This window comes from Cephus cinctus, unplaced genomic scaffold, assembly GCF_000341935.2.
Source record: "Cephus cinctus unplaced genomic scaffold, Ccin1 Ccin1_scaffold0191, whole genome shotgun sequence".
Taxonomy (NCBI): domain Eukaryota; kingdom Metazoa; phylum Arthropoda; class Insecta; order Hymenoptera; family Cephidae; genus Cephus; species Cephus cinctus.
Window position 1 is genome coordinate 653,544 of NW_014332912.1, and position 14,310 is coordinate 667,853.

General features: G+C 42.6%; 2 long non-coding RNA genes across 4 annotated transcripts; both read right to left on the reverse strand.

The window, feature by feature from the left end:
* Positions 1-5,786: 5,786 nt before the first annotated feature.
* Positions 5,787-10,405, reverse strand: LOC112493915. Of its 2 annotated transcripts, XR_003058889.1 has the most exons (4): positions 10,013-10,405; positions 9,686-9,945; positions 7,583-9,467; positions 5,787-7,518 (listed from the first exon to the last, which is right to left on the reverse strand). It is a non-coding gene; the product is annotated as an uncharacterized LOC112493915 (long non-coding RNA). The 2 variants fall into 2 exon arrangements; XR_003058888.1 differs by having other exon boundaries at positions 9,686-10,405.
* Positions 10,406-10,717: 312 nt separating this feature from the next.
* Positions 10,718-13,664, reverse strand: LOC107264731. Of its 2 annotated transcripts, none has more exons than XR_003058887.1 (4): positions 13,563-13,664; positions 11,218-13,472; positions 11,026-11,117; positions 10,718-10,853 (listed from the first exon to the last, which is right to left on the reverse strand). It is a non-coding gene; the product is annotated as an uncharacterized LOC107264731 (long non-coding RNA). The 2 variants fall into 2 exon arrangements; XR_003058886.1 differs by having other exon boundaries at positions 10,755-10,853; positions 10,939-11,117.
* Between the last annotated feature and the right edge of the window lie 646 nt (positions 13,665-14,310).

The following is a 14,310-nucleotide window of genomic DNA, read 5'->3' on the forward strand; positions in this document are numbered from 1 at the left end:
CCAGGCTGCTGCACGACCTGCCTGCTTCCTGGAACCGCACTTGCGGAACCCGAGGGAAGCCCATGGGACGTGGGTTTTACCCCGGGTTAGGTTATGTCAGCAGCCCTTTCGAAGGAGGGTCATCCGGAAGAGGGATACGGAGGTGGAGGAGCTTCGTAGGCTGGAGAATTATGTATTGTCGGTATAGCACGTGACGAGCGGAAGTTGCGTTCTTTTACGATTTTAGGACCAATTTTTTCAGGACATTTTTTTTATCGACTGTCACTTTTTTTATTAATTTTATCGATTATTTCTTTTCATTGTAATTCACGTCGACGGAACTCTTTAGTAGTTTACGTATAGAATTTATTGCTGACTCACTGAACTCCACTGACTCTCTTGTACGTTCGGCTAGGATTTTTTGATTCTTTACGCCGACAGGGACACGCGAACCTCCGCGATTTTCCTCAAGGGTGAAACCCCGTCTTGGCATTTTTCTATTCGTAGGGCGAGTAGGTGAGAAACATTGCGGCATAGTTGGGTATTCGTTAGGTATTTAAGGGTTGTTCGTGAGCTCAGGTAATGGCTCACTTTTTTTCCCTTCTTCCCTCGGAGTGACTATGGATACTGTGGCGAAGTGGAGAAGCTCGTTCGATCGTTCTCGTAATGGTTTGCAAGGTGGAGGTCGACCTTGAGCCAGAATTCAGGAACGATGAGGTCTTCGCGTAATGACAACTAGCAGCATAGGTCTTCTGATCCTTGTCTGTAGAATAATTTTCATAGCACTGATTCCCATGAGACATAATTTCACAGGAATAATATATTTTTTTTTTTTTTTTTTTCATTGCCAATTCGTGGGAATCAGCATATATGCTTTTTGTAACAGAAAATCCCAAGATTATCTGTGCCGTTAAAAATTGATTTTTTCCAAGAATTTCTAAATCATTTCTCGGCATCGAAAGTTATTCGATGATGCATACGGACTTGGCAAAAATATTCGATAGTCGCGTGTTGCTACTCGCGCGGAATACCATAATCGTTAATGCTGATGTCTACAGGGCGGACAACTGATTCATCCAAATTTCCAAGCCAAATCGGTACGTGCTTTTTGCACGTAATAATTTTCATCTCGATCTTTGATTTATTGATTTTTGAAAAAACAAAATTTTAAGTATTTTCTTCTGGGACGAATAATGAGAATGGGCGATTTTGGGGAATTTTGAAAATTATTACTCGTGGACGGTGTTTTCTAGCGAGATCGGGAACGGACAGATTGCAGGAAATCGTTCTCTGAAAATCGTGACCGAAGAGAGCTTCCAGCTAATTACCTCTTTGGAAATGGAAATGGAAATTGCCTTTCTCTCCGATCATTGGAAATCTTTGTGACCGATTTGGCCGATATATTTTGGTTTTCGAAGCCTCAGTTATTACTTCTAACGAGCCGATCGTTATCTGCTCTGTTGGCGTAACTGTTGTCAAGATATTATTGCGCTCCTTGTACCTCTACATAACCAAGACGCCATGACACTTTTTCTTCATAGTCGTTGAGTTCCACGACAGGGTAGGGAATTTTACTTGGAAAGATATTTTTCAAAATTCTCCGTCCCGCTGCTCGTACGGAAGATAGCAACGATAATAGAAAAAAAATGCCTTGGGTTATTCCATAAATTAAAAAATACATTCTATTTAAATGCAAAATTGATGCAATTTTTTTTTCAAATAAAAAACTTTGAATTTCAATAATATCTATGATGACCTTACTGGTTCTTACGACAGTAATTGAAAAATTTTTTTCCAAATCAAAAGTATCTTTACTCACCAAAAACATCATTACCCGTATTTACCAAGAATCTCAAATCTCATTTCTAGCGGTGCCTTTCAATTAGGCAACAATCTGGAAAACTAAGCCAGCGCTTAGAGCCAAATGACGGCCACTTAGCTTGCGAGCGAGGTATACACGCGGCTTTGTTCTCTTTTGTCATGCAAATAATTTCACCGTGCCAATGACTTATCTGATTCCCCAGAATCGTTAAACACAGAGACGACAATACCATTTGGCAAATCGATAAATAGCGATACGAATCTACATATAAATATATATCGTAACTTTTCAATATTTTTCTCATCTTCCCATAGTCACAATACCTTAGGCACGAACCCTCTTTAATGACTTCCAAGAACACCTCTAAGCGTTTCGGTAACAGACTGCGAAGATTGAAAACTTTCCAGGCAGCATCACAAAACATCTCCTTCAAGCGATCGTATCAATACAAAATTCCCTAACAAACACATACAGAGGTCTCAGTACAGACTAAAGTGTCATTAACCAAACGTCAGCATACACCGACCAAGTACATAGCCTAAAATAATCTCGTATAGTGTACGTACACGCATACCACGAATTCCACGTTCCGTAGTCATAAGGGAATGTTATGGAACGGAACGGTACATAGCGAAACTATTGTACATTAGATCCGCTGACGTCGAATCGATTCTCATCCAATGAAAATTTTTACTCACTCTATATCTTTTATTTTCCTTCTTCGCATCGAGTATGCTCCCATTTTCACGACAGCTACTAGTGTCCTCGAAGATCATTGAACTCGAAATGCTGACAAGACGGTTAACTTCAAGTACAAAAGTAAGTTCGACAGAGGGCGCCACGAGCAACCAGTCTAGTCAACGCTTGAACCTCTATGATTTATTTGTATATCTATGACTAGTTTCAGTGCATTGCTGTATTGCCATTTTTGTAGTATGCTGTACTATGTTCGAAATTTGATTTGTATATATATCCACGTATCGTATCAACTCCTCACGTAAGCTACAACGCGTTCACAACGTCGCACGCACATTTCTTCATCTCGGCTCATGCCAACCTACATATACGCTTACCTTTACTAAATAATCGTCCACTCAGATACTCGATCCACGTTTGCTAGGCTGTACGATGGTACCAATCCCTGGCTGTCGCCGTTATATGAGAGGATTTCCAAGAAACCAGATAAAAAGCTTCGACCCCTTTTGAAATACGATGTGTCATTTGCGCCTTGGAGCACCAGAGACACTCGGGCCTCTAACTCGACTCGTCTTCGATCCTTCTATTATTCATTTAATCTTTTTTCTCTACACTCCCCTTGCCTCCTTTTTCATTACGGCGTCGCTCATATTGCCCGCGTCTCTTCGATGCTTACGCACGCGAATATACACGTCCTGTCGGCTCTGTTCTTTCCTGTGTTACTCTACACGCGAAAACGCTGATGCGACGAACTCGAACGATTTCGACAGATCTGACTCTTTTTTAAATCTATAAATTCACTTTAGTTTCTAGACCATTTCCAAGATGGAGGACCGTGTTATAATCCTTCGCGCTTTGCGTAATCGACAGAACAATTTCTGCCAGGGCTCGGGTAACCGTACAACAGTACCGTAATACTCATCGCTAATTTCTCTTTTATTAATGAGAATTTCTAGTGCGAGAGGAGTTATATGCTATATCGAAATCGCGAGTGAGTATATATAATTTTTCTTACAATCTACATCACGTTTTTCCTGCACGTAAGACACGGAAAGATCGTTTTTACGAAATCGAATGATATTTTTCAGTTTTAAAAACACACGTCCTGATACGGACCGAACCGGTACTACCTCTCAGTGTCTTTAACGATTGTCCAGTAAGCTTGACTAACGAGTAAGCGTTGCATGTGCAGATGCATTTGCGAGGGCGTCTGCTCGTATCGCGTTAATGTGTACGTGCATGTGGGTCCACCTGAGCGAGCAGACGAGTGAGTGAGCACGGAGGAGAAGGTGTCTCACATGGGTGCCTCTGTTCCCTGCAACACGAGTCCCAAAGATGGGGGAGACATCCGGGCAGCTGACGTTCCAATGAAACTGACTGACTGACTTCGCTCTAACCGACTCCACATCCTCCCTCGATTAAGGAGAATTACACCTCCCCAGGATCGGCCTGCAGGATCTAATCTTCGGATTTCCTCTCTCTGGTATAGACGGTACCTACGCCAGGATGCTTGCCAGAGTCCTTTGTCTCATTGACTGGAGTCAATTTTTGAACCGGTTTTTTTTTTAAATTTATATACACTTATAGGATGGGAAAGGGTAGTAGGATGCAGAAAGATATTTTGATATTTACGAAATTAATGAATTTTGATGTTTTGATGGTATAATTTAAGGACAGGTTAGGTTAGGTGGAAGTTATTATTTTTTTAGGGACTTTTTTTCTTTTCCTATTTATTCTTGCAAATTCTCTGTGTCTTTGAGGACTTTCGTAAAAAAAAAGTGAGAGTTCCGTTTCAGAGTCAAAGAACTTCTTCGGCCAGGTGCGCATGCTGTGTTCAGATACCGTGTCTTCTTGTAACGATCTACAGCGCGTTTTAAAAGTAACACTCTCTCCGAGTTACGAGGACGTTCAGTGAGATAACGATACTTTACTTTCTCTGTCTTGAATATATAAAGGATAACGCGAGTAAACTAATAACTACCGTGTATGCTAATCGAATTACATTATTTGGTATCGCGTAAGGAACGTAAAAAAAAAGTTTAATAAATTATTTCAACGGTTTCGTTTTCTTTTATAGAGGCAACAGGTTTGTTTTCCTTGTTCGGGCAATTTTCTGATCGCTCTTAAACCGGATGTTAAATAGGTACCCAAAATAGTGTCTACGAACTACACATAAGAATCTCCATAGGACTGTCCAGCGACTGTTTTAAGTGACCACTTAGAGAACATCCGGTCTATCAAAAAAAAATCCGAAAAATTACCTCAAGGAAAGTTTCGTTGAAAGTAACGATAGCTACTTCGGAAAAACTGAAAAAGATATGAAATATCGTGAAAAAAAGGTGAAATCAAGGAATATTTGTGAAATCCATGAAAATCTATGTCGATCGACCGAGACCCTCGGCTCTCGAGTACGTACCGGAACTCTGGTCAAGCCCCGAAATGCCCGCTGGAAGCTCGACTTCCGGTGATCGAACGAGAGTAGCGGAAGAAAAAAGTCCGAAAAAAAGCCTCGAAGGAAGTTCGTCTTATCGAGGTCAGTAACCTCGATGTTCACTTTCTCGACAAACGAGAGCTTCGGAACCCGTACGTGCGCTCGTTTTTCTTTTTATCATCGTTATCGTGTATCGGCGGTTTATGGCGGAGCACCGGAGGTTTCCTGTGGCCGTCGTAGACCAAGTGCCCCGTGCCCCGTGACTATTACGACCATTACGACTATCTGAGAATATCTACGAGCGAGGATGCTTGAGCTTCGGTGAAGAACCAGGATGTCGTCTGGTAGGAGTTATGGAGCGTTAGGCCGTTTTCACATGGTTAGGACTGAAAAAAAAAAGAATAACTTAGGACGACTTACAAAATCACCTGTAAAACAGCTTGGCGAAACCACCGGGTCTTGGTTCACGTGAAATTCGGTGCGGACGAAGCCTTACGTTCTGTAAGGGGACCAAGAGAGGACCCTAAGATAAGCCGATCGACTTGGGATAAGAACGTAACTTGTGGGTATCTACTGTATACCTACTGGTAGAAGTTGACTAGAAAGTCCATGTTACGTAGATGGCACTGCAGACGCATATCACAAGAATTAAATTAATATTGAATTAACATTTAATTATTTTCTTACCCTTGAATATTGCGAAGTGACCCTGGTCTTGGGCTAAGGGAATCATCGGGAAGGAGAGCAGCTGCCATCCGGTTAAAAATTGGGGATGCACTGGTACGCGATTAAAGGAAGGAGGAAGTATCGTTTGATATTCCCATACCGAGAAAACGATTTTATAAAGTCAACTTAAAGTTAGTTTACTCAATCGTACATGGAAGTTGTCTGTATAAAATCTTATTCTACGTTATTTTAATCCCAATTTACAGTGATTCTTACTAAATTCTTAATCATTCGAAATACGCGACTTCCTCTAAAACATAGTTTTGGTCAAATTAATCAAACAAATAATTCTGATATATGCAAATTAAATTCAATCGATCACTGCCCTATTCGCTATTGACTCCATTGAACCAGACTTCCCTCGAGACACTAAAATGCATTTTCAAGAGTGCATAAGACCACTGTGAGACACGATTCTCTTAACGTTACACAACCCCAACATTTCCTCAGCAGCTCGTGAGACTTTTAGCTCCACCATAGTCACAAGTACAGTATCTTACACGCATACATTCCATTACAATCCTAATCAAATCTTAAACTAACGCAGCTATCTAACCCTTAAAAATTATCCTAAAAATTCACTCGTCCTCCAATCTCACATAACACGTGCCCCATGAATCCCTGAAAAAGTCCAAAATCCAATATCCAAAAATTACATCCACCGTGAACTCCACTTACAAATAAAAATAAATCCCCCAACTACTCCCTAGCACAGTCTGCCAAAAAATCAAAAAACAGTAAGTTTTAGCAGTAATTGAAAATAAAATATAATACCCAAAGACTAAATACTAAAAACCGGTAACGAATGGATCAGGCTTAAAGTCACAAGAGGAGTACCTAAAAGGGTACCAGCGCATAAGAACAAGAAGAAGAGGGAGTAAAGGAGTAGTTTCAAGGTGGAAGAGCGAGAGGAAGGTAAAAGAGGAAGCGTGGGCACTCGAGTGTGACTCTCCCGCGGGTTCTCCTAGTTCTCCTTGCCAGCGGCAACAGATACGCGAACCACGGTCTCCCCTTTTGTCCGGAAGTGGCCCTCTATCTCTGTCGGTCTGTCCCCTCGTGCGTACGGGGCCCTATGGATGCACCTACATCCATACACATGGGTATCGAAGGTACAGTGTCTATCCCTCTGTGCGTATGGTACAACCACGTGTATCCTTATGCATGAACGTACTATATAATATACATACACACTATACAAGTCCACGCATCCCTCCGTCCGTAGATCCAAACGTCCGAGCGTACGCACGCACAGGCTAACGTAACGTAACGCAAGAGAAACGCGGCGCAACGCACCTCGGAGCACCCTCCTGGGTTCTTTCTATCTGTATCACCTGCATCGTCCGCACTACGATATGTACCTACGTATGGTACACCACCTGCCACGGATACCCGCCAAACGGACGGCCAACCACGGGAAACGCTCGTTACGTCTAACGCTGGATGGAAAAGCCATTGGATCCTCGATCGGCACGATCTACGATGAATATCTTCGTTATCCGTAGATCATTGATCTCTTGGTAGAATTCTGATATAATGAAACAAGATCGATATACGGTAGTACGAGGCTGTACGTGACCTTGACGGGGATGCACGAATCTATCTGAAGAAGAGCTTGAGGGGATTCCCCTGCTACGTTGTCCAAATGATCTTCCGCATGGGATTTATGGGTAATCGCCATTTGTGTTTGTTATTTGTGTTACGGCTTTTCTGTGTTGATTTCTTGGCATGGAATACGTATGGCTGTTCTGCTTGCTTCGTGGAATTTCATATCTGCACGCTGATCACGACGGCGCGTTTGCATAATACTTGAGGTATGAGTTTGAGGAAATTTTTTCTTGCTCTTCCATTTTTTTTCATCCTGTAACTAAGAGTTGAAGAATTATCGATCGTGGTTGGATAATTTATAGAGAACAAAGGGGTGGTATTACCTTGATGTAAATTGTCACCCTCTGTCGTTTTGTTGGTATCTTAATTACTAATTGAGTAGCTGGGTATTCTGGGCCGACATACTATTGGGTTCAGCTTGCTGCATGTTCTCTTCTGGCTGTGGGACCCATATTCGTTTCCAGGAGGGTAGACAGAGTACACGCAGTCGTCGCTGACGACTAATTAGGGCTGTTCTGAATACCGAAGTGAGGTCAGGACGATGTGGCGTCAGCCACGGAATTACAGACGGCCAAGCTTCTCGGTGGACTGCTAGTGGGAGATGGGTTGGTGGGGTAAGGTGCAAAGAAGGATGGGAGGATAGAGAGGGAAGTGAAGGAGGAGTGAGACAAAGGCGAGAGCACGTTGGCCAGGGGAGGAGAGTGAGACTGGGTTGGAGAGAGAGAATACGGGGCAGTCAGTCGTAGGTGGGAGTTAATCGGATGAAGAGATCGGCAGACTGTGCATCCTCCTCCTGAGTCTTGGTACCTCTAATTTCCCATTAGGCATATCATCCGCGTCACTTTTTAATAATATCCATGGCTTCAGTTTGCATTCGTTTCTTTTTTATCGCATATAACGTACTAACGAGGGTACCGGCTGTCTTCGTTATTTCTGACAGTCTTGATATTCCTCCTTTAATTGGCGTTCGGTCAGTGGTCTTCTTCCTCTGGATCTTGACTTCAGGATCAGTCGAAGTCATATGTGCGTAGTTGGTTGCTTGGTTTGATCATTGGTAGATTTTAGTCTGATGCGATGCCACGGTTAAGATTGTTCTACGTGTGAGGTTAGGCGGATAGTAGAACCCGACCTTGACCTCGCGGAGGATCGAAGGATTCTTAGTCTTGAGGTTAGAGACTCCGCGTAAACGGTACGGCGGTTACGCGCCACGTAAGAATTTGCTGACATTGACCTCGTAAGAGTGTTCGTGACGCGTACCTTGACGCTATACGAAAACACACGAGGCTGGTGATGTCCACAAATACGAAGAACGGGAACATATTTTCGACGAAGACTTTCATTTTCAGTCATTACACTAAGAAAGTGTGTAACGACCGGCTATAAAAACTTTCATGACTATAACCAACACGTAATCCTTAACAGATTAACTTGTCACCGTGCTGTTATACGTGTCAAGTAAATAACAATTTATCATTCTATGAAAATTACTCAGACTCACGATCAGTTTACGAAATCTTATTCGCATCTCGTTTCTATTATTCTTCCAGTCCTTCTAGAACATTCCAGGAGTCAGTATTGATTGCGACCAAGCTTTCCAAGTAACCAACCATCCTTATTCCATTTAATAATGTAATAATCGGCAGAGCGACTTGCGTGCTAATAATTCAGAAGGTTTTAGCCAGCAAGGTCAGAAGATACTTCCCTGTGGTATATCAAAATATATATATACTTATGGGTATAGTATACCGGACGGACGCATCATCCCCTGCGAGTGACGGAGGAGCGAACGAGCGGACGTTGGGCTCGGTCGGTCGACTCGTTGGAGGAGGGAAACCGTAAAAGGTGGGAAACCTCTCGGAGACTCCCAAGTCCCAGCCAGGAATTACCATTACCTCTCTGGCATCTCTCATCTCTCTCTCTCTCTCTTTCTCTCTCTCTCTCTCTCTTCTGTCTCCACTCCTCGCTAGCATATAACTTCCCCTCCATGTTCCTCCTCCCGTCGTTCCTCTCCTGACCTCCTCGGCCCCGACGTTCCTGTCGCTCGCTCGTCCTCTCCTCTCGGAAGTTGGTCTCTCGCGGGCTTAACGTAATCCTATATGGACAGAAGGACGCAGCGCGGATTGCTGGGAGAGTCGTGAGAATTTTAGCCAATCTAATGAAGTAGTGAAGTGGGAGTTTCCACGGATGAGATCTCTGCCTTTCAGAAATCTGCAAAGAGGAAATCTAGATCAGATGCGGGACTCATAGCCATCACTTGACAGATGATCATGCATTGCTATAGTTATATTTTAGTAATATCGCATTTAATGATGACCACTGTATTATAGAAATTCATATGATCTCTACGTGCAGAAATTATTATGGAGGACAAGTAACCACTATAAAATCCTCAAGTGATGAATTAGACTTGTGTAATCCTCTTTTACCGTATCGTCCAACCGTCCTGGATCGAAGACTCATGTCCAATGACATTCTGAGCTTCCTAGTAAAGTCTGTGTGGTGGTCAGTGTGGTCTGTCCTGATACCGATGCAACTTCCAGTTCCAATAAGTGATTGAGTGAATTTGACCCGCGACTGCGTCCAGTAAATCGACACTCGTTGCGACTACCTTGCAGAGGGCGTATATATTAATCAGCCGAAGGTCCCCGTAGCCTAGATTCAGTTGCTTATTAAACCATCCACGTATCTGCCGATTGACAATTAAGTTACAAAGAGCGATGGCGTTTATTCATAAATTCTTCAAAGATATTTACCTGAGCATCCTTTACTCTCTTCATCCGAACTGACGTCTCTTACTTGCCTCTCCCCGTGTACATACATATGTATGTATAATAATAGTCGTACATGGTAAAATAAAGTCTCTGGTAAACTGTGCTGTCTACCCGAGACGAGTTGACGACATACATACTAGACACACAGCGTATGGGATCTTCGTTATGTTTGAAAGCCAGCTAATTACGCGTAATTGGCATAGTGAGAGTGGCAGAGTGAAGCTGCCGTTAGCATCGCTTTAGTGGAATTTCATTAGCTGTGAGATCCAGCTGGTAGTTGTACGCTCAACATGGCCCTAATGATATTGTCCAGTGGATACAATTGTCGGCCGATATTTTTGAACGAAAGGGAAACCTTCAGTGCAGGACGGTAAGACGTACCTATTGAAATTAAAAAAAAAAAGTTATGACTTTGACACTTGTTCTGGTAGTCCAACCGCAAGGACTATACTCTAAGTCAAACAGGAGGAGTCTGTCGGTTTTTAGTCGCGTGCCGTTGGTCACCCAGTAGTTGTATTATAATACTAGCTTGGTTATACTATACTTGCTCGTACAGGGACCCTCTTCCCTTGTGCTCGAGGTTACGGGTTCGTTTGTGAAGGTCACTTCACACTTCGACACGCTTTTTCGTTTCAACGGATCTTCCGTACTGCCAGGAGTTTACATATTTGGTCATCAGGTAACAATGACGTTTGACAGGAACATCTTCAGAAGAACGTATTGTGAGATTTCCAAATTTGTTGTATATGTGTCAACTGAAGCAAGGGTCCATCGATTGGATCATATTTGAAAAGAATGTCTTCACTGCCACAGTAGGATCCTCCTGCAAAATTGTGAATGGCCATTATAAAGCAATGGTTCATAGTATAGTTTAAAAGTTACTTGAGCCACGCTCCACTACGTCCTACCAGTAAGCGCAATTCATAATTTTTCCCGTATTCGAGCCTCGATGAGGAATATGTAATTTTGTATAGTTGGGTGGGAGCCACGCCTACCTACTGCCTGCTCGCTCATACGTTGCCGTCTTCGTGCCGTTGCCTCGTTGCCTGGATGTCGTACTGGTCAGTTCAGTGACGCTCAATTTCATCTGCAATTTACCAAATGCACACAGGATCAAGAAGAGCCGTGCTACTTGTACGTCACTCTTACATGAGAGTCAGGTTGAAAATGGAACTTTGATTACTAACCTAAAAGACGATATCGTGCCCACAGGACTGTATTCCTGGTTAATTATTATCTTGTCTCATTCCCAATTTGTAGGTTAGAAATTACCCTGAAATGGTAATGGGATTAAGGTAACCTAAAAGTCAATCATATATAGGATTAACAACATTTTTATTCTCTACTCACTGAACAGCTCGAAACTCACCTCGAGTTCATCCCTTGCAAGGGTGTCAGATACACAAGCATCCTGAGCACCACTGGATTAGTGGTTGCCTGTTTGCAGGATAGTCGTCAGTTGCGGAGACAATATGGGAAATGCTACACTCATCTGTCCTGGCCAGGCAGAACGACCGTTACCTGCTGGACTTCTCAGTGTTATCCTCCCTCTTGACTACCGATATTCCTGGGCTTCATGATTTCCCACATTAATCGTGATCTGATTTCCCTGTAGATGATTCCTCGTCGCACCGGCATCAGTCACTGTCTTTAACCATCGCCATGCCCTTATACGCCTGCATTATTACTTATGAGATCTTCGCAATTGCTGGATTCGAGGAGCAATAATTTATCGCTCTGTTTAACTGTAAAGAAGTGAAAAGAAATTAAGTACATGGTAGCCAAGGAGAGATTGTTTTCTGGTATTCTGCTGAGCTTTTCTCAAGACCAGTCCAAGTGACAGGTGGTCATTTGTACTATTACCAAAATAAATGGCTGCACCGTAAGGACAGCTTCAAATAGAATATTGAGAGATTGTAAAAACAGCATGGAAGATCTTTGCAAGAGTCATACATAGTCATGGGTTCTGATACGCCATGAAGGTAGCAACCTGCGCCATAACAACTTGCTTGAGCTCGTGCCTAAAAAGTAACGGAGAGTCCTGATGAATCCTAATCGATGAGTAATGGCCGCGCACGTTGTTCAGCGATCAGCGACCAAAGCTTCTTCTGAGCCATAAGGACGGGTATGTGCGTTTGTGTGTGATGGCTTTGTGCAGCCATTTTTAAACTTCGTGATTGTACTTCATACCTGCATATATATATATATATATATTTATACAGGAGGGCTATCGACATCTTTGCATGCACTGAATAGATGATTCATTTTGCGAATAGTCACGAACACCTGTAGCAGTGAAACGAGTGGATGAGAATGGCCAAATAAACTTTCATTATGGAGTATAAAGATTTAATCCTTACTTTTTTTATCCTTTGAGTCTTCATATTTCTGTTACATATTTATTTATCTAACAGTTCCACCACAGCTGACTGTTTCGAGCAACGACTGTTGGTTTCATTGTTGAAAATTTTTCGCAAAGGGGTGTACCGCGTGGGAATCGACCAAGCTCATGGGATAATTCGACTGTAGTCCGGAAGCGTCTATGTTGACCGGAAGTGGTGCCGATACCGTAACGTTCTTGTGCCAGCCAAACGGAAGTAGCATCCACCAGTAACCTCCACATAACAGAGTCACTCGAGGAAGAAACGGAAAGAGGAATCCTTGCTTTCTCGTACGTAACACGGTAAACCAAAACTATTGTGCAAATTTTAGCCGGGCACTGTGTCATTTTCTTGCGTAGATACAACATGCCATTTCCTTTCCACTCCAGAGAATCACTTTTATCGTTTCTCTCTTCGTGACGCTTCTGAGAGTCATTAGTCACAGTTCCTATGAAAATTCGTCATCATCTCAATATTGTGGCTCTGCTTTTTCTTTAGATTTGTCATTGTTTCTCGTGGAAATTTCAAATTTATCTCCTATCCTCTTCCTCTCTCGTATGGAATTGAAAATTGTGAAAATTTCTCATGTATCCAAGTCTCGAGATTCAAAACCCGGACGTTCCTCCTGATCGGGCGATCGTGCCAGGTTCAGCTGGTCAACGATCCAAGCGAGCGGATCACGATCTCTCCACATCTAAAATCACTCGGCGGTCCCCGTAGCTGTATTAATTCACTAGACGGAATACAGAATACAGAATACGGTACGACCTGCGTATGTTGTGGTTGAACGTGGATGTGGCTGTATTGTCTTCTCGGCTCCTTTCTCGCATTAGCATAAGAATTCAGCGTGCGCCTGACGCGACTGACAATTGCCCACCGTGAATCAAGACTCAAAGTCTTACACCATGATATCGCTGACACTCGGACATCGAATTGTCATCATGGATGGAATATCCGATATGCATTTCTCTACAGGTACCAGCGATGCATCTTAGGACCAAAATATCTTTCAGGAATTGTCCGGAGTATGGTGAAACCTTCGCGTGCATGCACCTGCATCCCTTTGAATAAAAATTCGTATAAGAACAAATAATTTATTCTTTTAAACAAATCTCATTAACAAGAATAAATACGCTTGCCCGATAACATACCAAGTTTTAATTATTTTTTTCGTCCTTATCATCTGCACAGCATCCGGGATGGATCAAATAGAACTGATAGGATCCTTAAAGATGGTCCACCAGATCTAAAAAAAGGTCCAATAAATTGATTATAAAGATTAATTAAATATTTATAAAAATCAGTAGATAACGCTAAGCAGAGAACCTGGTATGTTTTCATGTTTATTAATTATTTTTTTTTTGGTCCAGTACAGACTCATCTTCCGACGTTGCACATCTCAGACACCCCCAAGTATATAACGTTTGAATGAATTTCTTTTCAGACAACCCCTCGGCCCTTTTCCAAATTACCCGTTAGTCGTGAATTTTGCCCAAAACAGACAAATCAATATTCCACACCTAACCCACAGACGTGTTTTTTTCGGTCGTTAAAGTCACGCGCTCGAATCTCTGATCGAGAGAATATTTATCCGAAGCCGCCAGCAGCACCTACTTTCGCGAGGTGGTTTCAAAATGTCTCTTTGGATCGGTTCCAGATGACAGGAAAAGAGGCTTCGAGAGCGTCTCATCCAAAAAGACACCTGGTACACATCAAGGAAAATAACATTTCCGCATACAATCCACCCAATGACCCCACCAATTAATTATTTAACCCACTGACACATCGAACAAGCAAAATGAAATACCAATAAAATCCATCGAACGATTGCCACTAATAAATTGATCAAGCTATCGAGGGATACCACGTAGCCCATAAAAAAATCTCCTTTCCACAAGC